Below are 25247 nucleotides of genomic sequence, written 5' to 3' on the forward strand. Positions count from 1 at the left end.
TTTCTCATTAACCAAATCATTATTCACTTAACGAAAGAATAAATGTGAATTAATAACTGGCTGCATCTGTACAACCCTCTCAATATAAAGAACAGTTACCTGCTATCCATCTCTCACAATTACCTGCCAGGAAGACGCAGGTCCTAGCAATATATACTCCAATAATTCAGAGGTGATTACCATCATGAAAACCCATGTGTATAACCACCCAAAATTCTTTATTTTATGGTTTGGGTCTGAGTTATAAAGACCTAAAAAACAGTGGTTAAACACTATACAGCTATATTTCAGTTACTCTATCCTGGGTTGGTATGGCAGCGCGGCTCCATAAGGATCTCAGGCATCATACTTCCACTTCATCATTCCTAGCTATGACCTTCAGCTTAGCAGTCCAAAGTGGAGCTCACTCTCTCAATAAAGCAGTATAGACCAAGTGTCAGCTTTCTCCTTCAGAAGGTTCCTGCAACCCACTGAAAAGCATTACTATTTACATGCAGTTGTTGAAATTTAGTCACTTGGTACATTCAATTTCAGGGAAGGATGATAAATGGAGTCTTGATTATTGGAAATCAGTTAATAAATGAATACTGATGGTCTGAGGAGACTAGTATAGTCTCTGCTACGGCCATCTTTTAATATAAACGTGATCATTCCTACCCAGCTCCTGAATAACGAGCACATGATAACTTCCAAGAAGGTCTCTATCTGTGCCAGTTATATGCAAGGAGACTGTGATGATGGAAACCTCCAGTAGCCACCAGCCACATCTGGCTACTGAGTACATGGAATGTATTTAGAGCGGCTGAATAACTTAACTTTCTCTATTTAAATCTAGTTTAACTTCAATTTAAATAGTCACAGGCTGATGGTGACTCTCATACTGGACTATGCAGGCCTAGACAGTCCCAGGAAAGGGACTAAGTTCCTCAAATATGAGCCATCCTCTGGCAATAAAGATAAAACTTCAAAATATTTTCACTAGAGCAACAACAAAAATAATATAAAGACCCATCAAGATATTTTTATATCAATACTTTGCTCTCTACATTTTTATTTTGTCATTGTGTTATACTTTTATGCAGTGGATAACTAAACAACCAAAGGCTCCATAGGCAGTTGACTCAGTAAATTGTAACTAAGAACAAACAGAAAATGATAGAAAGTTTTGGTTTTTTAGCTGTGTGTGTGTGTTTATTTTAAAGGCAGAGCTTTAACCCAGGCTTTCAGAGAGTAAGAACTTGTCCCTAAAAACCCTTCTACTTTGTCCTTTCCACTGGAAGATCCTTATATAAATCTGCGAAGGTGACCTGCAAAGCTATAACTTGCTGAAATGAGCCCTTAGAGTCTTGCTCAGGAGCTAGAGCCCACAATGAATGATTATTGATGTTTTCAGCAGAAAAGCCGTCAATTAGATGTACAGTTTGCCATAAGAGCTCCAGGGTATAAACCTAAACTCTTCTGTGAACTTACTGGATCTACTGTGCAGCCACAGGGCCAAGCACACAACTCTCCACTTGCTTCAGGAGATCCAGATGTTCACCTTATTTGGTTGTGTGCTGGAAACTGGATTGTGAGCTTGATGTATTTTTGTTTTATAGCATTTCAGGGTTTTAGCCTAACTGCTTATTTTTAAAAGTATGTTTATTTTTTTCTGACTATGAAGTAATACATGCTCAACGTAGCTAATTTAGAATGTATGAAAAATATGAACAAAATTATAGTTACTTGTAATTCTACAACGTAGTGATAATGACGGTTATCATATTTTCTTTAAGTTGAGAAAACTGCTATTTTCATTAACTTTGCTTTACTATGTAACATTTTTTTTTAAAAGCATTTTCTTCCCCCTGTCTCTGTTCCCTCATTTATCATTCACAGTTCTCAATTCACTGCCATCTGGCTTCCTTGCTGTCAACCCATTGTAGCTTTTGTTGCCAAGGTCACCAATGGCTTTTTGTCACTAATTTGAATGGACACTATTTAGTCTTTATCTTACTTGAATTCTCTCCAACAGTTCAGAATCCTCTCCTGTCACCTAGGGAAGTTTAGAAAAGCTGCTGAGTCAGACTGCTTCCAAATTATTGCTTAAGCTTTTGGGACTAAACCCAGTCAACTTTTTGTGCCAAGAATGAACTAGGACTAAGTCTTTATGCTAGTTTACCTCAAAAATTTCCAAAGGGACAAATATATCTGCTCAATTCTGATAAAGCAACCATCTGTAGCATTACATTTTGCTCATCATCTCCTCATGGGCTAACTTACCTCCCAGAACAGGTCACTCTGGTGAGGCAGTCAGTGAAATGGTCAACCACACCCAATACAAGAATGGACATATAACTCATCACAGTCTTCCTGAATTCCAATCCTCCAGAGCAATGGTTACTACAGGGCTGAACACTTGTCATGAGCAGGGGGGCACTGATGTCGATGTGATAAATTTTATGGACTTAAAAGCATAGAGGAGCTGAGACCCATTCCGACACAGTAGAAAGAACTTGCTGGAGATTAAAGCCAACACAAAAGAGAGAAAAGCATAAAAGAGAAAACAAAAGATACCTGATGAGCAGTTTACACCCTGGAATCTAGCTAGCTCCTGGTGTTTTACTTAAAAGAGTTAGTAAACTACTTGTCCTGCTCTCTTTTCCTTCCTATCTATGGACCTACCGACCTACCTACCTACCTAATCAGTGCTTAAGCAATGCTGCCCTAAACACTGCTCCTAATGCCTTTGCATAACTTCGTATGAACCAACTCCCATCTCTCTTCTTTTGCTACATTTCCTCAATTCCATCTGGAAATCCCAAGTCATGATTACAAAAATCATATTTATTTTAGATTTTCCTATTCATTTCTTTTCTAGGAACTGGCTGTTCACTTGAGGATCTGCAGTTGTCCCAAGCTGCTTAGTCTGGTCAGTATTGGTATCACCAGGATGGTTTATTAAAACACAGATTGCTCGGCACCACCCCAGAGTTTCTGCCTATGTGTTCTGAGGTGAGACCCAAGAATTTACATTTCTAAAAAAAGTAGTATTGCTGCTGATCTTGTGACCAAAGTTTTACTTATTATTGGGACACAGTGAAGACTTCCAAGTTCTTTCTATGCCCAACCAGGAAAGTCTAAGTTAGACTTTACCAGATTTGTTGAACATTTACCAACAACCTTCTCTTCTCTTAAGATATACTGAAGAAATTACAACAAATAGTAAAAAAAAATTCATAAATACAACAGCCTTTGTAAAACTAAAAATAATAATTTGAACATAAAAAGTTAAGCGATCATCACATTTATATTAAATCAAAACTAATAAAGCAATTAAAATGAAAATTAGGATTTTTGTCAGTCGTGTGAAAACATACTCATATATTAATAAAACACAGCCTTCAAAACTGATAATGATGTGTTTCTGGAATACAGGTGAGATTTGCTGGGGTGAGGTCCAGAGCTGACTACCAGGAAAGAATTCTCGAGACATGTTTGGTGCAAAATGGTGGTTTATTAAATAAAGCAGGGGACAGGACCCGTGGGCAGAAGGAGCTGGGCACTGGGGTCTTGAAGAGTATTGATTATTTACTCAAGAGTTAGGGGAAGAAAAGGAAAAGGGAGGTTTCAAAACAACTTTCATATGCTAAAGAGGACCAACCTACAAGATATGGAGGCCTTGACATTGTCAAGTTAAGGTTGTTTTCCCCTCTAGCAAGGTATTAACATTAAGATAGTTGGGAGATTCCTGGAAGAATGTCACACACGTCCCACCCGGGGTGGGGGCTGGGGGAGGTTACAGGGTGTCAGCTTGCGCTTTGTCTTCAGCCAGCTTTCTGTTCCCTCGTCAATATGATTAAACTGTACATAACAATACATATCTGTAAAAATAACTATGAAAATGCCAGCCATTCTTTGGGTTTTGTGATTAGGGTATTTTTAAATGTAAAATCTTTTTCCAAATTTTCTATACTAAGCATTTTGCTGTTACAATAAAGATTATTTCTTTTCATGTTAGGAAAGAGTTAAAATAGTACGTATGATTGCTCACTCCTTGCATATCTCCAAGAAATCCTGGAATCATGATTGGCCCTTGGCCAACTCCTGGGAATGTGGCCCTTAGAAGGTTCTTAATGTTAGTGATTGATGATTTTGTCATTTAACTAGAACAATGTACCATGCTGTACCAGTTTCTCAGGCTTGCTTTGCACAAACCTCAAGATTGATGATGTGTACTGTGTTTGGTTGTTGGGGGTCCTGACTTTCTGTTGCTATGGCTGGGAGTATATAATACAGTATGGCTATGGGACCTGCCCTCCATAAATCCCCAGATTCTTAGACTTAAGTGAATCTCTATAGGCAGAGACATTCCACACACATATTCCTATAGTGTGCTTCTAGAAAGAAAGTACATTCCGTGTAGCCTTAGTGAGGAACTTGGAAGCCTGTGTCTTCTTTCTGGATTCCATTGAATGTGCATTTGTTTTGTGCTGCTTTTGTTCCGTATCTGTTGCTTTAATAAACCTTGGTCGAGTATAACTCACTATTATCATGTGTGGTCTTCCAGTAAATCATCAAATTTAAGATGGCCATTCAACCTCCAAACAATATATATGTTTTTGTGTAAGTGTGTGATGTGATGTGTAAGTGTTGGTATGTAGTGATGAACATGCAGCAAATGACTAATAATTTATTCTATCACACAGGCAAATTAAATGCTTTATTAGAAATATAAAGGACCAGGGCACCTGGGTGGCTCAGTCGTTAAGCGTCTGCCTTTGGCTCAGGTCAGGACCCCGGAGTCCTGGGATCAAGCCCCACATCGGGCTCCCTGCTCGGCGGGAAGCCTGCTTCTCCCTCTCCCTCTGCCTGCCTGCCGCTCCCCCTGCTTATGCTCTCTCTCTCACTATCTCTGTCTCTGTGTCATATAAAAATAAATAAAATCTTTAAAAAAAAAGAAATATAAAGGGCCAAGTATGCAAATTACTAAACAATTTAATCAGTCATACCTGTAAGTTCCCTGAAAACTGTCATTTATTTATGCATGCATTTGTTCATTTACTTAACAAATATTTTTGTTAAATATTTGTTAAATAAATATACTATATGCTATGTGTTTGATAAAGAATAAAGAACAAAATAGTCCTGTTCTCATTTTCAAAGGGTAAAGTCACATACACAGAACACTACAATTCAATGTTAAAAGTTACATCAATAAATGAAACTATTATCATCTTCATTATTGTTAGGGCTAGTTTGTATATGGTGAGCAGTTACTCTATGCCAGTCCCTCTGCTCCTCTCCCCAGCTCATGTTCTCTCTTTTTCTCTATCTCAAATAAATAAAATCTTTAAAAAAAATTGTGGAGATGCAATAGACAGAAATTTATGACTGAGAAGATATGGGGGATGTTTCAGGGTCAAGAAACATAACTTTGGATTCTTGCTTGGACATTTAAGTAAATGAAGATATTATTTACTAAAATTGTGGCAAAATCTTACCTGAAGATATAGTTTTGAAATTAATCGACAGAAAAATTAGTATTTAAGCAGTGGAAATAAATTAAATGACCTGGGAGTATTTGTTATTTGAAAAGACAGGAATGATTGCGTCATTACCTCTAAACTTGCTGTCCATTACAGTAGCCACTAATCACATGTGGTTTTTTCTTAATTAAGATTAAAAATCACTTCCTCAGATGCACTAGTCTCATTTTAAGAGCTCAACAGCCACATGTGACTATTGGCTACGCCATTAACAGCACAGATTATAAAACATTTCCATCACTACAAAATGTTCTAATGGACAGCACTGCCTAAAACCTCTGGATTTCAGGGATAGACGAGAAGACAGCAGTTATCATACAAGACTGAGAATCAGTCTAAAAAAGGAGGAGAAAAACAGAGAAATGATGAGAAAAGTTTTCCAAGGGGAGAATGGTCAACCATATCATATGCTCAGGGGAGTTCAAACAGCATTAGAAATTGAATTGTCCTTTCTCAATCCCAAAACATTCAACTGGCTTTATTGCTGATCTTCAAAATCAAGCATATTAACAGGATAAAAGGTGCTCAAGCAAATGAGACTCAGAAGTTACCTTCTAAATATATATATTCAGAAAATTTTGAAAATGTTTGGTTCCTCACGAATTTTTCTACATTTAGTAACCACTGGTATTTATACACTTCCAAGAAGGTATGAACAGAAACATACAGTTAATGTTTACATACTGAACAAACAAATTTTCAAAGACTATTTTGTTCCTCTAAGCAGATTAAGATACATGTACAAAGGACCACATCCAGAAAAAGTTAAGAATCATAATATTAAAAAGAAATAAGAGAAAAGTAGAGCTTACTTACACACACATATTTTCTTTCTACAGTTTAAAAATGTTGCTCCAGGAGAGGCAGAACTTCTCATCGCTTACACTTTAAAATACTGGTTTGTAGAAAATAGTTTTGAGAGGCACTAAAGTATATTCCACTTGCTTTTATTTGAAGGTGAGAGTTCTTGAAAATGCTTTATATACCTCTTGTTATATATAACTGTTTTATTCCTAGAGACTTTTGTTCCTTTTTTACTATATTGATAGTATTTTATTTCCATATAGGCTTTACACATATCTTCTTTCAATATATAATATTGAACATCTATCCTTTATTTAATATTTCATATAGAATTACCTTCATAGCTACCTGTGAATACCAAATTCTCCTGACATTTACCAACCTTCTCCATTTTTCTCCATTTTCTAAGATCTATTTAAGTTAGGAAATTATTTTCACATTGTTAAAATGGTAACTTTCTGGAAAAGAACTGAATGTGTAGGAATAAGCCAAGGCAAGGAGAAAAAAAGAAATGAGCATATTAACATATACACAGCTGGAAGCAAAGAAACAGATGTTTACGTATATGTTTACATACATATACTTACACACACATAAATAAGCACATTTAAAATCAACACAAATGAAGACTTTGAATGGTATACTTCACAGGAAGTATAATAATCATAGAAGTTCTTGAGGATAAAGAAAATTCAATTAGGGTTGTGAAAACTGGTTTTGGATTTATAAAATATAATTCAATAAAATCTATATGTGAAACTTATTAAACAGTTTATGATTTCTAGAAATAAGCTAAAACTTGTATTTAGCATGAAAGGAAAATATGAAATTTAATGAAATCATAAGCCTTCGTGAAAAATCATTTTGGGATTGATATGGCAAATAAGAAGTAAAAACTAAGAAAATAGTATGTGTAATCTTCCATGTTTATTTGACTTTGAAAAGCTGCTTAACTTTGTCAACATTTTAATTTGTGGGGCGCCTGGGTGGCTCAGTCATTAAGTGTCTGCCTTCGGCTCAGGTCATGATCCCAGGGTCCTGGGATTGAGCGTCGGGCTCCCTGCTTGGCAGGAGGCCTGCTTCTCCCTCTCCCACTCCCCCTGCTTATGTTCCCTCTCTCGCTGTGTCTCTCTGTCAGATAAATAAAAAAGGTCTTTGAAAAAAAGAAAAAGAAAAAAACTTTCAATTTGTTTATGTACATGATTTTTTGAAGTGGAAATTATAACCTTTCTAACTAAACAGATAAGCTTTATGATGAGAAAGGACAGCCATAGAATGAAATAATCAAAACATTTGTGTGAGTCTTTACTTCATTATTTTTCTTAATTGATTTTCCCCTTATTGACATGGTGGAAGAAACAAATACTGTAAAATATTTATTGTGCCAAAATGTGTCTTTTAACGCCGTGTTGCCTTTGACTGAATATACCTAAAATATAAATATTCTTTGTATAGTATTATGCAAAAATTAACAACAGATAAAAGCTAGTAGGTATTTTTTAATTCTCTTTTAGTATTTGCCTTGTCAGAGTTATTCACATAAAATAATCTAAGAAAATATCTTTTTCAGCAGTGCACAACTTTTGGTACACCTCTACAGTGCACCTTACCATGCACCCTGGAATTACAGGGTTAGTCTCAAATCCTTTTGCTGACTTGTTACATATGCCTTTGGGAAAGTTTCTTTGCCTAACTTGTATCATTTGCAAAACAGGGATAAAGGGATAAAAAAAAAAAAAAAACACTGTTAAGATATTAAGCATTACACTTAAAACATTTAGTGCAGAATGTTATACTAAATATCAGCATGTTATTTCTCTCGGTATATTCAAAACGTGCAAATTAAGTGGGTAGTGTTTGACATTAAGGAATTGTTAAGCAGGCATTTTTCCTAAATCTTAGTGTATTTTGCATTGCTTACTATTAGTAACAACAATGCTTGTATTTAGTAAAATGTCTATACTATTTCTGAAGAACACACTTGTAAAGTAATGGTGAAGATAGAAATGTTTGCACAATGGGGTGTCCAGTGGCTCAGTTGGTTAGGTGTCTGCCTTTGGCTCAGGTCATGATCCCAGGATGTTGGGATGGAGCCCCACATCGGGCTCCTTGCTGCGCAGGGAGTCTGCTTCTCTCTCCCTCTGCCTGCCACTCTGCCTGCTTGTGCCTTCTCTCTCTCTCACTCTTTTGTCAAATAAATAATATATTTAAAAAAAAAGAAAAAGAAAATGTTTGCACAAGATGGAGATTATGTTAATATTATGAAAATTTAAAAACATTTATATAATATAATCAAACAAATAAGTTTAACCATATTTAGTATATTATTTATTCCTGAGGGGTTCTCCTTTTTTTAAAAAAAACTGGGGAGAAAAAAAATATTAAATAGAATTTCACGGAGATAGGATTCCCCAGATTGAAATTTGAATCTGAATGAGACAACTCACCACGTTTCCTTTGTCCTTTTAAAAGGACTGTTCACTGTCATTTTATATTCATGAAGCAATCCAATTTAATACTGAAAAAGGAAATCTAAATTCTCAAAGGTACAAGAAAATGGATTGTTGATAAGATTATTTGTATATGAACAGAATATTCTTTCTACTGAACAGAGTAATCCTGATTGTCTCAGTACTTAAAATGTTATTCTTTACATTATTTGGCTAACACAGATATGCACAAACTAAAGAAAATTTTTTTTAATTTTTAGGTAATTATCAGATGTTCCTACTTTAAAAAAATGATGAAATAAATAATCCATTAATTTTCAATATCCCTGCACGGTAATGCTTCCTTGAGCATATACATGTTTTTTATATTTATGTGATCTATAATTTCTATGAAACATCAATATGAATTCCTAATTTAATCATTCATTCTTTAGGCAGCAACATGAAGAGTTTATATTCTCTAAACTCTGTAACATTTTAAAAAGATATACTTAGGGAAAAAGACAATTATCTTGACAAACTCTTTATATAATTTGAATTTAGTAATTTGTTACTGTCATATTTTCTACCATTGTTAATGAGATTACTATACAAAATTAGCATCAAAAAATAATGGAAACATTTTTATGAGGGATTTAGATAAGTAACTTCTTATGTTTAGATATAAAATAATTTGTAATGAAAAAGTTCAATGTGTGAAAATAAGAATGTGTGAATGTATAAAGGGGAGGGGCAAATACAGTGAAAAATGTATAACCCTGTGTTGCAAGGAAAGGCTCAGCAGCATATTAGTACATATCTAAAAATTACATGTATAATTTAACTAAAATTTTGTGAATAATCATTCTGTACAAACACTGCACATATTTTATTTGATTTGATCATTTTAAAACTTAGAAAAAAAACTTATACTAAGAGTACTATTATCTTTTTTAAATTTAATAAAATAAAAACATTTCTTTACTTGGTTGAAATAAGATGATCACAATTAATAAAATATTAATAATTACTTAATATTATTAATATTTGTGTTATAATTTATCTAATATACTGAGAACTTTCCTTTATAATCAATTTATCTAAACAAAGATCCTATTCAGAACCACATTGCATCTTGTCATTTTGCTTTTTGAGTCTCTTTTAATTTAGAAAAGTACATTTCTTTGCATGATATTAAACTCTTGAAGACACTTGATCTGGTGGAATTTACTGTGTTCCAGAGCTGTGTATTCATGGTGTCATTTAGCTACTATTCTCTCACCTCTATTACCCACTAAACAAAATTGTATCTGCCAGCTTTCTTAAATACAAGTTAAACATTTTTGACAATACATCTTATGCGATATTATGTCTATGTTGCTACACATCACAGAAGAACTAATATTTTTGTTCCATTATTTGTGCTCTAAGAAAGTTATTAGAAAGGTGCAATTTTTTCTCCTTTGAGAAAATAGTTCAATTCCTCATCAAACATTCAACTATTGGATTTAATACTAACTGATAATACCTGTCTGAAAGAATATTTCATTAGATTTTCAAAATGATTCGGTAATTTCTTACTCATTTGCCATTCTTCTGACAAATGAACTTTAAGGGTAGGTGATCTGTGTCCCTGTATAATTTTGTTAAATTAAAATTTGTAAGTGAAGCAGAGGGCACAGGATGGTGAGCCTCAGTTCAACAAAAAAAAACACACAAGAGAAAAATGAAATGTTGAACTTTTGACTCAGGATTTTGGCGAGAGTACATGACGCACTTGGAGGGGCCACAGGAGCAGGTTAAGGCAAGGGGCAGGCAGGGAGGCAGAACCTGGGGCATGGGACTCAATTAGGGCCCAAGGATGGAGTGCTCTGGGGTTCCTGTGCTAGGGTGGATTGGTCAACTCAAACCACAAAGAGTGGGTTTTCGTAAGTTTTATGGGGTTCCTATCTAAGGAGTACACAAGGGGAAGGTGCTGGGAGGTGGAGGAGACTACTTATCACAAGGTCTGTTGGAATCATATCAGAAACTTACATTTATTTGTGACTCTTCATGCTGTTCTTTGGGTACGTGCTTGCACGAGGAGACTAGCTGGTGTCAGTTTAAGGCACTGGCAGGCCACTTGGCCAAACAAAATGGATGCCAAGGCAGCAAGCTAAGTCTAAACAGTCACTTCCTGCTTCAGCTAGCTTCCTGTCAGTGTGAACTCTTCATTTCCTTGTCCCCTTCAGTGGCAACTCTTGAGACAACACTTTGAGGTAGACAGATCAGGATGATGGCAACCGGATCCCTGAATCACATAATGAAAGTGGCTTAGAGTCCCACAACCCAAAACAGACTTGCATGAGGAAGAGAGATTTTCACTGTTCATGTTAAAGCACTGTTTATGTGCTGCAGTAGCAATCATGATTAAATGTAATAACAGAATACTCTTTTACCATTTTCCTAGTGGGTTATGGGTGTTTTTATCTTCTCAATTCTTAGAAGTCTTCTATATATTAAGGAGGATATCTCTCTCTCCCTCTCCCTCTTTCTCTGTAATATAAGCTGGACATACCGTTTTCTAAGTTTCTTATTTATTAATCTTTTATCTTATAGCTTTAATTTTTCTAATCATAGCTAGAAAAATTTTTATCTGCCCATTCATCTAGTACTTTTGGTTTAAAATTTCTACATTTAAACATTTCATTTTTTGGTTAATTCTGGCTTTGTTATGAGGCACAGATTAAATTACCATTTCCACATCTTTGGAGTAGATTATGCAATTTTTATTCCTTTATTAATTCATTTGAATATTTATATTAATAGATTTTCTAATAATTACTAATCTTTGAAATCACAGAATATATATTTCTTGATTATGTAGATAATTTTTAAATGCAGTTTATTCTGTTTGAGAGTAATTTGGGCATTTTATATCCACATTAATACATAAAGCTGGTTGCTGTTTTAATCCCAATTGACACTGAACTCTTAAATAAATATGATTTACATGGTTTCCTTCCTTAACTGCTCTCCAAACAGTGTAAATGTTGTGAGATTATTTGCCATTAACAAACTGAGAAGAATGATCTAAAACATTCCAGTCTGATTATTCTGAAGAGTTATTTTTTGAAAATTTTCTGGTTTTCTTTTGGTAACAGAACGATTAAAGACTTTGTACTGCCACTACTGTGAGTTTTAATGAAACATTTTCCAAAAAATTACACTATTTTTAGAAGTCCAAATTTATTTCAAAATGTGGTGGTACCAAATTAATCACATTACTTATTTTTTTATTTAATTTCAATTAACATATAGTACATCATTAGTTTCAGATGTAGAGTCAGTTAATCATCAGTTGCATATAACACCCAGTGCTCATTACATCACGTGCCCTCCTCGATGCCATCACCCAGTTACCCCATCCCCCACCCACCTCCCTTCCAGCAACCCTCAGTTTGTTTCCTAGAGTTAAGAGTCTCTCATGGTTTGTCTCCCTCTCTTTCTTCCCATTCTGTTTTCCCTCCCTTCCCCTATGATCCTCTGCATGGTTTCTTATATTCCACATATGTGTGAAACCATATAATTGTCTTTTTCTGATTGACTTATTTCATTCAGCATAATACCCTCCTCTTCCAACCATCTTGTAAATGGTAAGATTTCATCCTTTTTCATTGCTGAGTAATATTCCAGTGTGTGTGTGTGTGTGTGTGTGTGTGTGTGTGTGTGTGTGTGTGTGACACATCTTCTTTATCAATTCATCTGTCAACAGACATCCGGACTCTTTCCACAGTTCAGCTATTGTGGACATTGCTGCTATACACGTTGGGGTGCATGTGCCCCTTCAGATCACTGCATTTATATATTTGGGGTAAATACCTAGTAGTGAAATTGCTGGGTCATAGGGTAGCTCTATTTTTAATTTCTTGAGAATGCCCACTCTCACCACTATTGTTCAACATAGTACTAACCCAGCAATCAGACAACAAAAAGAAATAAAAGGCATTCAAACTGGCAAAGAAGAAGTCAAACTCTCACTCTTCACCAGTGACATACTTAATATGGAAAACCCAAAAGACCACCCCAAAATTCCTAGAACTCACATAGGAATTCAACAACGTGGCAGGATATAATCTCAATGCACAGAAATCAGCTGCATTTCTATAACCTAACAATGAGACTGAAGAAAGAGAAATTAAGGAATCAGTCCCATTTACAATTGTACCAAAAACCATAGGATACCCAGAAATAAACCTAACAAAAGAGGTAAAGGATCTGTACTCTAAAAACTACAGAGCACACTTATGAAAGAAACTGAGGAAGTCATAAAGAAATGGAAAACCATTCCATGCTCATGGATTAGAAGAACAAATATTGTTAAATGTCTATGCTACCCAGAGCAATCTACACACTCAATGCAATCCCTATCAAAAGACCATCGACATTTTTCACAAAGCTGGAACAAATAATCCTAAAATTTGTATGGAACCAGAAAAGACCCTGACTAGCCAGGGGAATGTTGTAAAAGGAAACCAAAGCTGGTGGCATCATAATTCTGGACTTCAAGTTATATTACATAGCTGTAATCATCAAGACAGTATGGTACTGGCACAAAAACAGACACATAGATCAGTGGAACAGAACAGAGAACCCAGAAATGGACCCACAACTATACGGTCAACTTATCTTTGACAAAGCAAGAAAGAATAACCAATGGACAAAGGACAGTCTCTTCAACAAATGGTGTTGGGAAAATTGGACAGCCATATGCAGAAGAATGAAACTGGACCATTTCCTTACACCACACACAAAGACAGACTCAAAATGATTGAAAGACCTAAATGTGAGACAGGAATCCATCCAAATCCCAGAGGAGAACAAAGGCAACAACCTCTTTGACCTTGGCCGCAGCAACTTCTTGCTGGACACTTCTCCAAAGGCAAGGGAAACAAAGGCAAAGATGAACTACTGGGACTTTATCAAGATAAAAAGCTTTTGCACAGCAAAGGAAACAGTCCACCAAACTAAAAGGCAACCTACAGTATGGGAGAAGATATCTGCAAATGACATATCATATAAAGGGCTAGTATCCAAGATCTATAAAGAACTTATCAAACTCAACACCCAAAAAACAAATAATCCAATCAAGAAATAGACAGAAGATACAAACAGACATTTCTCCAAAGAAGACATCCAAATGGACAACACACATGAAAAAATGTTCCACATCACTGGGCATCAGGGAAATACAAATCAAAACCACAATGAGATACCACCTCACACTGGTCAGAATGGGTAAAATTAACAAGTCAGGAAACAACAGATGTTGGTGAGGATGTGGAGAAAGGGGAACCCTCCTACACTGTTGTTGGGAATGCAAGCTGGTGCAGCCACTCTGGAAACTGCATAACTTATTATTAATTGCCCCTCTTTTAGTGGTTCTTTTCTCCCTGTTCTTATCTTATTTTGAATATGTGGGCTTTCTTTCCTTTTTCATGATTAGATGAGTTCACAGTTTTATCTAAATTGTTTTAAAATACTGCTTTATTCCTAAGAAATCTCTCTTTACTGTGTTCTAATTCATTGATATCTGCTTTAAAATGTATTATCTTTTTTCTCTTTTTATTCTGCTTACTTTGTTATTCTTAACTTTTTTCATATATGTAATATAATATATAAATATAAGTTAATGTACATAAACGATATATAATACATATTATATTTATATTAAGCATTTAAGGCTTTAAATATATTCTTGGGTACTGAGTTATCTCTGTCACACATACTTCAATATTATTATTTAAGAAAAATTATATAATTTGTTTTTACCCAAGGTTTATTTGACAGGGTTTCTGTTTTGTTTCGTCCTGTGTATGCGCGTGTGTGTGTGTGTTCTGTTCTTAACCCAAGGTAGTCATAGAATGCTGTTCATATTTTTTTCTAATTTAATAAGCTTAGTAAATCGCTCTTTTTTTCCTTTTTAATATATGGAAAATCCCCATGATTTTCCACTGCTACTTGCCAAAAATGTTTATTATTTAATGAGGATTACAAGTTTTAATACATGTATTTTTCAGATCTATTTCTTTTACCTCACTGTTTAGATTGCCCATTTTTCATCACTTCATTTCCCTTGAATTTAGAAAACGTTTTAAAAATTAGCATATACTAGGTCATATTTTCTTATATATCCTATTGATGTCATTATATTCAAAATATTAATGATATTTGGTGCATAGATATCTCTAAATTTCAAAGTGTTTTTGTAAATTGTATCCATGAGCCATAATTTTTCTTTGTCATAGGCACCAGTAAAATTGATAAAATCTTTTTTTTTTCTTTGGTAAAATTTTGGAAGTCTGATTAAATGAAATATTTGAGAAAAGAGAAAAAAACACACAGATATTGGAAACAAAAAAGAATTCTAAGATAATAATTCAAGCAACTCTATGGAAAAATCAGAAATCCTGGAAGCAATGGTAAATTTTGACCAAAATAGAAATATTGATAAATAAAAACCCAACATTATAATTTTTCTTAAAGAAACAGTTTCAAGTTTTATAAAGTCAGGTTAGTTATTTCTCCCATCCAATCCTCCCTGTTTTTTATTTGAAAAATAATGAGGACACCTGGGTGGCTCAGTCTGTTAAGCGTCTGCCTTCAGCTCAGGTCATGATCCCAGAGTCCTGGAATCAAGTCCCGCATCGGGTTCCCTGCTCGGCGGGGAGCCTGCTTCTCCCTCTGCCTCTGCCTCTCTCTCTGTCTCTCATGAATAAATAAATAAATAAATCTTTAAAAAAAATAATGATTATTATGGCATTAACTTCATAGGATTTTTGTAATAATTAAATGAGCTAGTATATGGAACTTCTTAAAACAGATTAGCATATTTTAAGTAGCATATACACATATGCTATTATTATTATTACATTTATTAATACCAAATAGCTACTATATTTTGAACATAGAAACCACTGACAGTATATATGGACTATATTATATTTTCCAATAATATTTTATTTCTATGTACTTATTTGTTCTTATTTATGACCTTGTAAATCCAGAAAATGATTCAAATCTGCATTATTTTTTATCTTTATGAGACCAGAAAAGAATTTTTCTTAAAATCTATTGTGGTTAGTGTCAAGAGGGAAACATTTTTCTTTTTTTAATGAGCATTTATGCAAAAATTAAATAAAATATTTGTAAATTAAATGCATTATAATATACAATAATGTACTGTATTTTAACATAATTAAAATATAATTATACACTGTATGAAAAAATAAACACAACTCTCTAAGTAGATTCCAGTCCAACTATACAAAGATAGCTCAATACAAAGTCAAATTTTTTTTTAATTCCTAAAAAATGGAATGGGAATACTTAATTGCACAAAATTTATTATTCATGAATTGGAAGCCTATAAATTGGATTAAATAATTTAGAATGCCAAAGGGATAAAAATGATTTGAGGATAGATAGCCTAGAGACTTCTGAAAATCAGCACCATAGTAGAATGGTTAGGATGACAAATTCTGGAATCAACATTCTGGGTTTAAATTCTGAAAATATAACCTGGCACTATTTCCCTTATCTGCAAAACAGAGATGATGATAATCATATGACGATGATGACAGTGGTGGTGGTGATGATGACATAAAATGGGATCTTATGAAAATTAGTTGGGTAAACGAATTGTAAAAGTCTCAGAACAGTGCTTGGCACATAGTAAGTACAGACTGCTGAGTAAATAAAAATTTAAAACTTGTGTCATGTAGGCCCTGGACTTAAAATGTATTAGTATGATTAAACAATGATTTTAATGGCATAGAAGCCAACAAAATTATTGGTGAAAGAGATCAGAAACACCCCAAAGTAGTTCACTTCATATGCCAGTAAATCAGCAAATCACTTGCTTATATTTAGACCTACCCTCCCCATCGCCATTCGTACTCCTCATTACTTCTTTGGCTAGTGACCACCCAAGGGTCTTTTTCCCACTCGTGTTCAACAACACTACTTTTTGAACTATTATTTGATAATATGTTAAATTAGCATTTGATACTATACCATATGATTGAGAAATATTATAGTCTACTACCATTCCTATCCATTGTGAATGAAATTATTGGTATTACATGTATATATTAATTTTTATAAATGAACAATGGCAAAAATTATCTTACTCCCTGGTCTTAATTATTAGTTATTATTTTGAAAGAAAATGAAAATTTTATTCCCACATCCTACAGTTCAGTACAGGAAGAACATCTATATGCTACAAAAATTACTCCATTTTAAGGATTAATAAATTGGTATTACTATTATTGGTATTGCTGTCAAAAACAATTACTATTCTTCTCTTTAGAAAGATCCAGCTCTTTGTATCAAAAAAAAAAGCTTGAAACACACAAAATAAAATGTAATAAAATTCTCTAGGGGCTTGTGATAAGGCAGTGGCAAGGTAGCAGAAAAAATGATATTCCTCAACTCCATTTTGGTTAGATTAGGATCCTTTGACTGAATTCTAGCTAATAGAGATAAGAGTAGAAGAGATGTATAGAACTCTTCAGGCCATGAAACCACGATACCATCTTAAACCATTATACCACCACCACACTCTCTTTCTCCATTCTTCAGTGACTATAGTGGCTGTGTGCCATAAGATAGAAGAGTCCATAATTATCTAAATAATTTTGGAGAAGTTAAATACACTAACTGGAGGAGTACCACCAAGGATAGTGGTTCAACTTGCCCTGGAAAGGGATGTGAAGCAGAAATAAAATTTTTCTGAGATATATTACCGAGGCTGAGGGGTATATGCTACAAAGAGCTACTGTTAATTATGCTACGCAATACCAAGACATCTAACTTAATATGATGGACACAAGTTTTTGTTTTTAAGATTTTATTTATTTGAGAGAGAGACAGAGAAAGCATGAGCAGGGGGAAGGTCAGATGGAGAGAGAGAAGCAGACTTCCTGCTGAGTGCAGTGCCCAACAGCTGGATTCCAGGACCCTGACGTCAGGACCTGAGCCAAAGTCAGATACCAGGTGCCCCGATGGACACAAGTATTTATCAGTATCCACCAAAAGTGTTTAAAGAGAAAAAACATTTAAAAATTGAATTATTTTACATTAACTAAAACATAAATAAATGTATCTATTTATTGGAAGATATAGGCCCAGCTTCTTTTCTTAAAAAATGGGCATTTTAGTTAGAATTCCATTTTTTCTTGCATAGATTACCTTGACAGTGTAAAACTGACACTTAAAATTTGACATCTTTAAAGTGAAACAAGAAATCAAAGATAAAAAGGAATGGTTTGAGTACATAGGCAGGTTTATATGAACTGTTCTCTTTTATTTTTATATTGTCTCACTCTAACCTAAACAGGTACCATTTTTTTAGCATCTTGTTTTCAAAGAGACTTTCCATAAATAAATCTTTTCACACACATTTCATTAGATTACCTAATGTTTAAAAATGAACAACTTTCTATATACAGTTCCTTCTACTACACTGCTTTTCTGAAACGGGAATTTGCTCCAACAGGATTGATGGTATTAGGCAATATTTTGAGCACAAGGCTAATTTCAAATTTGCTTATGTGTGATTTTATCTGCAAGAATCACTAGGTGATCAGATAAAATTCCACCCAGAAGAATCGAGCCTTCTAGGAATATAAAAGCATACACACAAACAAGCGCACATACACAAACATCTACTAGTTACCCCAGTTCATTACATACAATGTATAAGCACATAACAGCCCTACCCATGGGCACTGGGTGCTACAACTTTCTTCTGATTTCAGATAACCCTTCCATCACCTCTTCATAACAACTAACAAGTTGCAACTCTTCTGATCCTTATAAATTTCAAGGGCCTTTTCAAGGTGAAGTGCCATATCTATCATATTTATGCAATTAACTAACATGTATAAATCTGCGCTATCATTTTTATTAGGTTACTCTCAATTTTGTATCACTGAAAATGTTTCTGATGGTTTTGCCCCTAACCCTATTTTCCCCTATGCACAATTGTGCATAGTGGGATAACCTTTAGGAGCACATATATGATAATATAGTATAATTGATTATAAATATAACTGATTCCATCTGTCTGAATATCAAGGAGAAAATGGAAAGCATCAGTTAGCCTGGCAAGACAGATAACTGGGTTTTGGTTAAGAGAATTCTAATGTAAAACAAAACACGATGATAAGAATAAGATACCACTCCTTACTTTGTAATATTTATCCATAATATCTGTGGTTCCAAATCTGTGTTGTCATGTTTTTTTCCTCAGCTATTCTCAAATCCTGAAATTTTTGATCATTTCAAGAAGCCATAGAAAACCTTTTTCAGATGTTCCTGTTTTAAGAAGGTGGCCTGGGGCGCCTGGGTGGCTCAGTAGGTCAAGCATCTGCCTTTGGCTCAGGTCATGATCCTAGGGTCCTGGGATTAAGCCACACATCGGGCTCCCTGCTCAGCCAGAAGCCTGCCCTTCCCTCTCCCTCTGCTGCTCCCCCTGCTTGTGCTCTCTCCCTCTCTCTCTCTGCTGTCAAACAAATAAATAAAATCTTAAAAAAAAAAAAAGCTTTTAAAAATTACATCTTAAACTACTTTTATATATTATGTAACGTTATTCTATTTTTTAGGAATACCAATTATGCTTATGTGGAATGCCCATTTGTCTGAATTCAATTATTTTCTAAAAATTTTCATAATTTTGTTCCTTTTTCATTTTATGTCAAATTGTGGAACATATTCTTTCTGTCCATGAATTTTTTTCTAGCCAAGTCTGTTCTCTTTCTTTCTATAACATGTGGCTTTAATTTTGTTAAACTTCCATTCCTTTTATGAATCCTTTCAGTGCATTTTTTAACTTTTCTTTAATTATTCCTCCTTATATATTTTATTTAGATACTTCTAAAATTATTCCATTTTCTTTATAATGAGTTGTTACGTGCTTGAAATTTTGTTCAGAATTATGAAAATTTTCTTCTTTTGTTATATATTCTTCATCTAGCATTTTTTATAAAATTTTGTAGTTTATTCCATTTTCTTTGTAACATCTATGTATGGATATACTTTTTGCTTAATAGTAATATTAGTATGGGTACAGATTTGTCTACATCTCTACTTACTCAATGAAAATATTTGTATTTGAGGCAGTACCTGGGAGGTAGGAGAGAAGGTAGCTGGCAGGTTTAATTTTTGTACATTTTTTAGAATAGATTATCTCTCATCATTCAGCTCTTCCTTCATTGGAGCCATATGTCTCTCTGCACTTTAAGAACTCCTTTTGGGATGAACATATGCTCTAGGTGGGAGATCATCATGATGACAAACTGTAGTCAGAGTGCTCTCTTCGGTGATGTAGAGTGCATTCATTACTCTTCAACTGACTTGAGGAAGTAAATAAAGAGGCCACTGAAACTGATCTCTTTTCTCCCATGATCTCATCTCCAGGCTATTTTTCTTGGTTACTCTTGTCCATGATGTGGTAATGGGTCAAACTGGAAGAGTTTCTCCTGTTTTCCATGTCCCAACCACATCTTTGAACCTAGAGAGCATCATTGTCATTTTCTTTTTTTTCCCTTTTCAGGACCATTGCCCTGGGATTTATTCTAATTCTATCCAAATTTTAGTTATTTGATAGCTATCATTAAGTTTTGTTCTTTACAGTTGTTATCACTTATAATTTAACTTAATATGGACGATTTTTCCAATTTTGTAATTCTGTGTTTTCAGAAAAATACAGAAAAAGAATAAAAATGGCTATATTTTGCTATCTTTATTAAAATATTGCATATTTTAATTTCAAGGTCTTATTTTAAATAACTATGAACTGTATTTGTATTCATACCCATCAGTTACATTTTATGAATATGACTGTATCTATCTTTGTAAAATATAAAGGAAGAAGTATGTAATATTAATCCACAGGTATAAGAAAAATCTACATATTTTTTCATAAATGTCTTCTAATCTTCCCATTTACTCTTTAAAATGCAATAGAGTTGTGTGCATATTTTTTTAAAGAAAGATTTCCAAGTCACTTTATTTCTGACAGGCCATATATTCCACCTAACTTCTTCCCTCCTGTACTTTGTTATGGTGAAAAGAAACTATGAAAGTTAGCTCTTTAGAAATTAAGACTGCGCAGAAATGCTTTCCTTTATTATATCCAGTAATATAAGTAAGCAAGCTCTAAAATAATAATTTTCAATAGTGCCAGAAACCAATAACTTAGTTAATTCAAGATGTTTTTATTTACTTAGTTATAGGATATTACTGAGATATATAGCAACCGTTTGATTAATAAGCACACATTCTCCTGGGTCCTCGATTCCTTGAAACGTTATTTATGTAATCAGGGAAAGACAATTATCTGAAAGTTTTACAAGTCTGAATCTTACAAACTGAAAGTTGCTGTAACTGTGGTTGGAAAATCCGCTCACTCTCAATTCCTCCTAGATTTCTTCCTCTGAGGAGAAACCCCCCCCCCGCCCCCACTATAGGCAGCAGAGTCACCTCAGCAACTTTTCTTCCTGCCTTCAGGCCCACTGCAGGCCATGTTCCCTTTGAAAGCTGGCATACTCAGTTACGAAGTGTGCAGAGAAACCCGAGTAATTGTGCTGTCATTACATGGCAGAAAAATCATTCTTTCTACATATTGCCGCTATTACTACCAAGACATGACATAAATACCCTCACTTTTTTTCTATACATTTATAGTTTTGGGGGTGTTTTCCCCACTGTTTTTAATGTTTTAAATAGAAATTTAAAAGCACAGAGAAAAATGGAGAGATAGTTTACTGACCATCTATATGCTTGCCATTCAATCAAGAATTATCAACATTTTGACCATCTTGTTTGTTCTACTTTCTGTGGTTTGCAATTGTGCGGGCGTATTTTAAAGCAAGCCCATGACTTTTTTTTTTTTTTTTTCCATATAAATGCCTCAGTATGAGTTATCTACCTGATAAGGAATTTATCATGTACCAATGGCTAAATCATGTAATTTCTCCCACAGTGTTCTCTCTGACTTCTATTTTTCACCAAGTTTGGACCACCATTATTCTACCAGTTTCCTTGAACAGATGTCTAGCTAATTTTTTTTTTTTTCTCTAGCAATGTTTTTCTGTAATCTCCTACTTAAAGGGCACCTGCTGTGGTCTTTTGAAAAGCAAATCAGATCATGTCACTCCCAAGTTTAATAATTTTTAAGAGCTATTACTTTCTGAATAGTCTAGGATTCCTTAATATGCCTCATACTGGTGCCTGATAACTTCACCAGCCTTATAACGGATTCATTTTAATGCAGTATAATCAGTACTTTCTCTGTTAGCCACCAGGTGTTTCTATATACTATTTTTTGGCTGAAATAACTGATGCCCACTATTGTTAGCCTTTTTGGTGTAGCTCAGATGCCCCTTCCTTCAGGATGTATTAATTGGTCTCTCAATTCCTAGTTATCTGTCCTTTCCAAATGTTCACATAGCACAGTATAATTACCTCATCACTTATTATACTGCAAAGCAAGGTCCTAAGCCCTTGTCTCTATCATTCTTGATTTATCTTTTAACCCTATAGCTATTCAGTTAGTAAACTTGCTTGATCTTAACTGCAAACAATTTCAACGTTTTCACTTTTCCACATATCCACTGCTTCTAACTTAACCAAGTCACCACATGATATTACTTAATTACTTGTCTCTCTACTCCATTTCTTACTTTAATTCTACAAATATTATCTACAATTTTTTAAAAACTTTATCTATCTATCTATCTATCGAGAGAGAGAGAGAGAGAGAGCCCACACAAGCAGCAGGAGTGGCAGGCAGAGGGAGGAGCAGGCTCCCCGCTGAGCAGGGATCCTGATGCGGGACTCAATCCCAGGACCCTGGGATCATGACCTGAGCCGAAGGCAGACACTTAACTGACTGAGCCCCCAGGCGCCCCTATGATTTTTTTTAAATATCAAGGGAATCTTGCTATCAGATCATTAAAAAAATTCCCAAGATAATAATTAATCTTGGAATAATTTATTTTCCAATATTATCTTTATAGTATGGCCCTTGCTGAATCCTCCTACATTATCATTCTATATCATTGTCTCTTTTTTCATACTTTTCAAGCCACACAATCTTTCTTTGTTACTGGAAAAAGTTGAGATTTTCTTTCTCTCAAAAGAAGTTTTAATTCTACTTCTTCTCTAGAGTGTTTTTCCAACAACTTTTACAAAGATGGCTCCTTCCTATTCTTCGTGTAAACATTGTAATGAGAGAAATCTTTGAATTCCCCCATTTTCTCAATATCACTTTATATGTATGGCCTATTAAATTTGTGGACTAAAGCATAACCAGTTTCTCTTTGTCGTTTGTGAGCATTCTGCAGATCCTTAGAAAGAAGGAGTATTCTCCTTTACTGGAGGTCAGCATCAGTCAGAGTTCTTCAGAGAAACAGAAGAGGATGTGTATAAATACAGAAATCTACTTATTATAAGGAATTGACTAACAGTTACAGAAGCTGGCCTATACAAAATCTGCTGTGTGGTCCAGCAAACTGGTGACCCAGAATGGCTGATGTTCCAATCCAAACATAAAGGTTGTCTGCTAAAGAACCCTCTCTTAATCAGGGGAGGGTCAATCATTTTATTCTCTTAGGCCTTCAAGTGATTGGATGAAACCTACTGACATTCGGAGAACAATCTGTGTTACTCAAAATCCACCAATTTAAATGTTAATCTCATTCATAAACACCCTCACAAAAACACCTGAAATAATGTTTGACCAACTATTTGGGTATCATGGTCCAACCAGGTTGACATGTAAAATTAACTAATCATCACAGAGTCCGTGTGCCATAGTTATACGTAAGATCTCCTTTAACAATTACGATTTTGTGGTGCAGGTCTACTAGACCCATACAGTTTTTCCCTTACTTTTCATATTCAGATTGGGAGAGGTGTAATGGAAGTTGTCTATTGTTACTGTGTTATTTTTTTTTCCCTTGCATCTCCTATAGTTTCAGATTTATGACAACTGGGAATGTACTGGTTTTTAGATGAATAATTATTAATATTCTCTGTATAAACTTCACTGTGTGTAGCTTATACTATAAAAAAAAGTCCTCTCTTATCTCATGTAATGATACTTTAACTCTGTTGTGTCAAATATGAAGAGTATAATTGCTATTTTTTGCATTTTCCTGGTATACCTTTGACTTAGTTTAGTTTTCAGCTTTTAAACATCTCTACATGTGTTACTTCTGTACAGAACGGTTTTAGAATTCTTTGACAGTCCATGTGAAATCTTTTTTTTTTTTTTGGATCAATAAGTACTACGTTCTTGTTTGTGCTATCTTTTTAATTTTTTTTGAAAGATTTATTTATTTATTTTGGGGGGAGGGGCAAAGGGAGAGGGAGAGAATCATAAGCAGACTCCATGCCAAGTGCAGAGCCAGACCACAGGGCTCAATCTCCCAACCCTGAGATCACGACCTGAGCTGAAACCAAGAGTCAGACGCTCAACCAACTGCACCACCCAGGTGCCCCGATGCGGGTTTTTTTTGTTTTTTGGGTTTTTTTAGTATATTTTGTTTTTAGGGAAGCTTTGTATATTTTCCTGCTATGTTTATACTAACACTTCTATAAAATATCTTTAGTCCCTCTTGTTTGGTGTTTTTGGTTTGTTTTTCTACTCTAAGCAATGTTTATCTAGTAACTGTTTCCCTACCCCCTCTTGTTTATACTGAGTTAATATTAATTATAAGGTTTTCAGAAAGAATAATCCATCTTTTATATACTCTATCCAGTCTCCTCACACAGGTTTTAATAGTTGTACAGGGTCTACCTTTGTCAGACAAAGCATCTATTGCATATAATCTTTTAATTATACTGAACAAGGCACTGATAAAAATATTTCCTGACAACTTATTTTATTACTCCTGACAACTTTTCTTCTTGTCCTGGGATGGGGTTCAACTCTGATCCACTAAAGCCTCTAAGTCTTCAAATATTTCTTTTTCCAATATTCCTTTCAAACCCTTGCACTTACTTTCATACTTTGAAGCAACATTGCAGAGCTCACTGAGAGTAAGTTTTTCTTACTGAATGCTTACAAGGGAGATGTCCATTCATTTCTCCAACTTACACACAATCCAACCAAATATATATGTGTGTGTGTGTGTGTGTGTGTATAGATATGCAAATATACCCGTGTGTATATGTGGTTGTGTGTGTATGAATATGAGAGAGAGAAACTCCCTACCTGTTAACCAATAAAAATGCCATTGTTTCTCTTTGGCTTACAATGAACGATGCATCTTATAAGAGAAGTGTCCTTGTATGTAAATGAGGTATGCACTACAAAAGTTTGAAGTATCATCAGGGAAACTACCAGAAAAAGAGGAAAATGCTGTGATTAGCCAATGAAGAGAAAACTCTGGCATTTATACTTAGGCAACAGAAAGGAGAGTAATCAAGTAAG

At 34.5% G+C, this 25247-nt stretch overlaps 1 long non-coding RNA gene across 4 annotated transcripts in view; it reads right to left on the reverse strand.

Annotated features, from left to right (window-relative positions):
- The window catches only part of LOC112819792 (uncharacterized), a 116964-nt gene that overhangs the window by 40479 nt on the left and 51238 nt on the right, over nucleotides 1-25247 (reverse strand). For 3 of the 4 annotated variants that reach the window (XR_012376488.1, XR_012376493.1, XR_012376489.1), the window contains exon 3: nucleotides 10796-11051. The exons of the other annotated variant lie outside the window; for it this stretch is intronic. This is a non-coding gene — a long non-coding RNA (uncharacterized lncRNA). The remainder of the gene's footprint in view (nucleotides 1-10795; nucleotides 11052-25247) is intronic. 4 annotated transcript variants of the gene reach the window in all.

Source organism: Callorhinus ursinus, unplaced genomic scaffold, assembly GCF_003265705.2.
Source record: "Callorhinus ursinus isolate GAN/ISIS: 27379988/994484 unplaced genomic scaffold, GSC_fseal_2.0 scaffold3, whole genome shotgun sequence".
NCBI classification, from domain to species: Eukaryota; Metazoa; Chordata; class Mammalia; order Carnivora; family Otariidae; genus Callorhinus; species Callorhinus ursinus.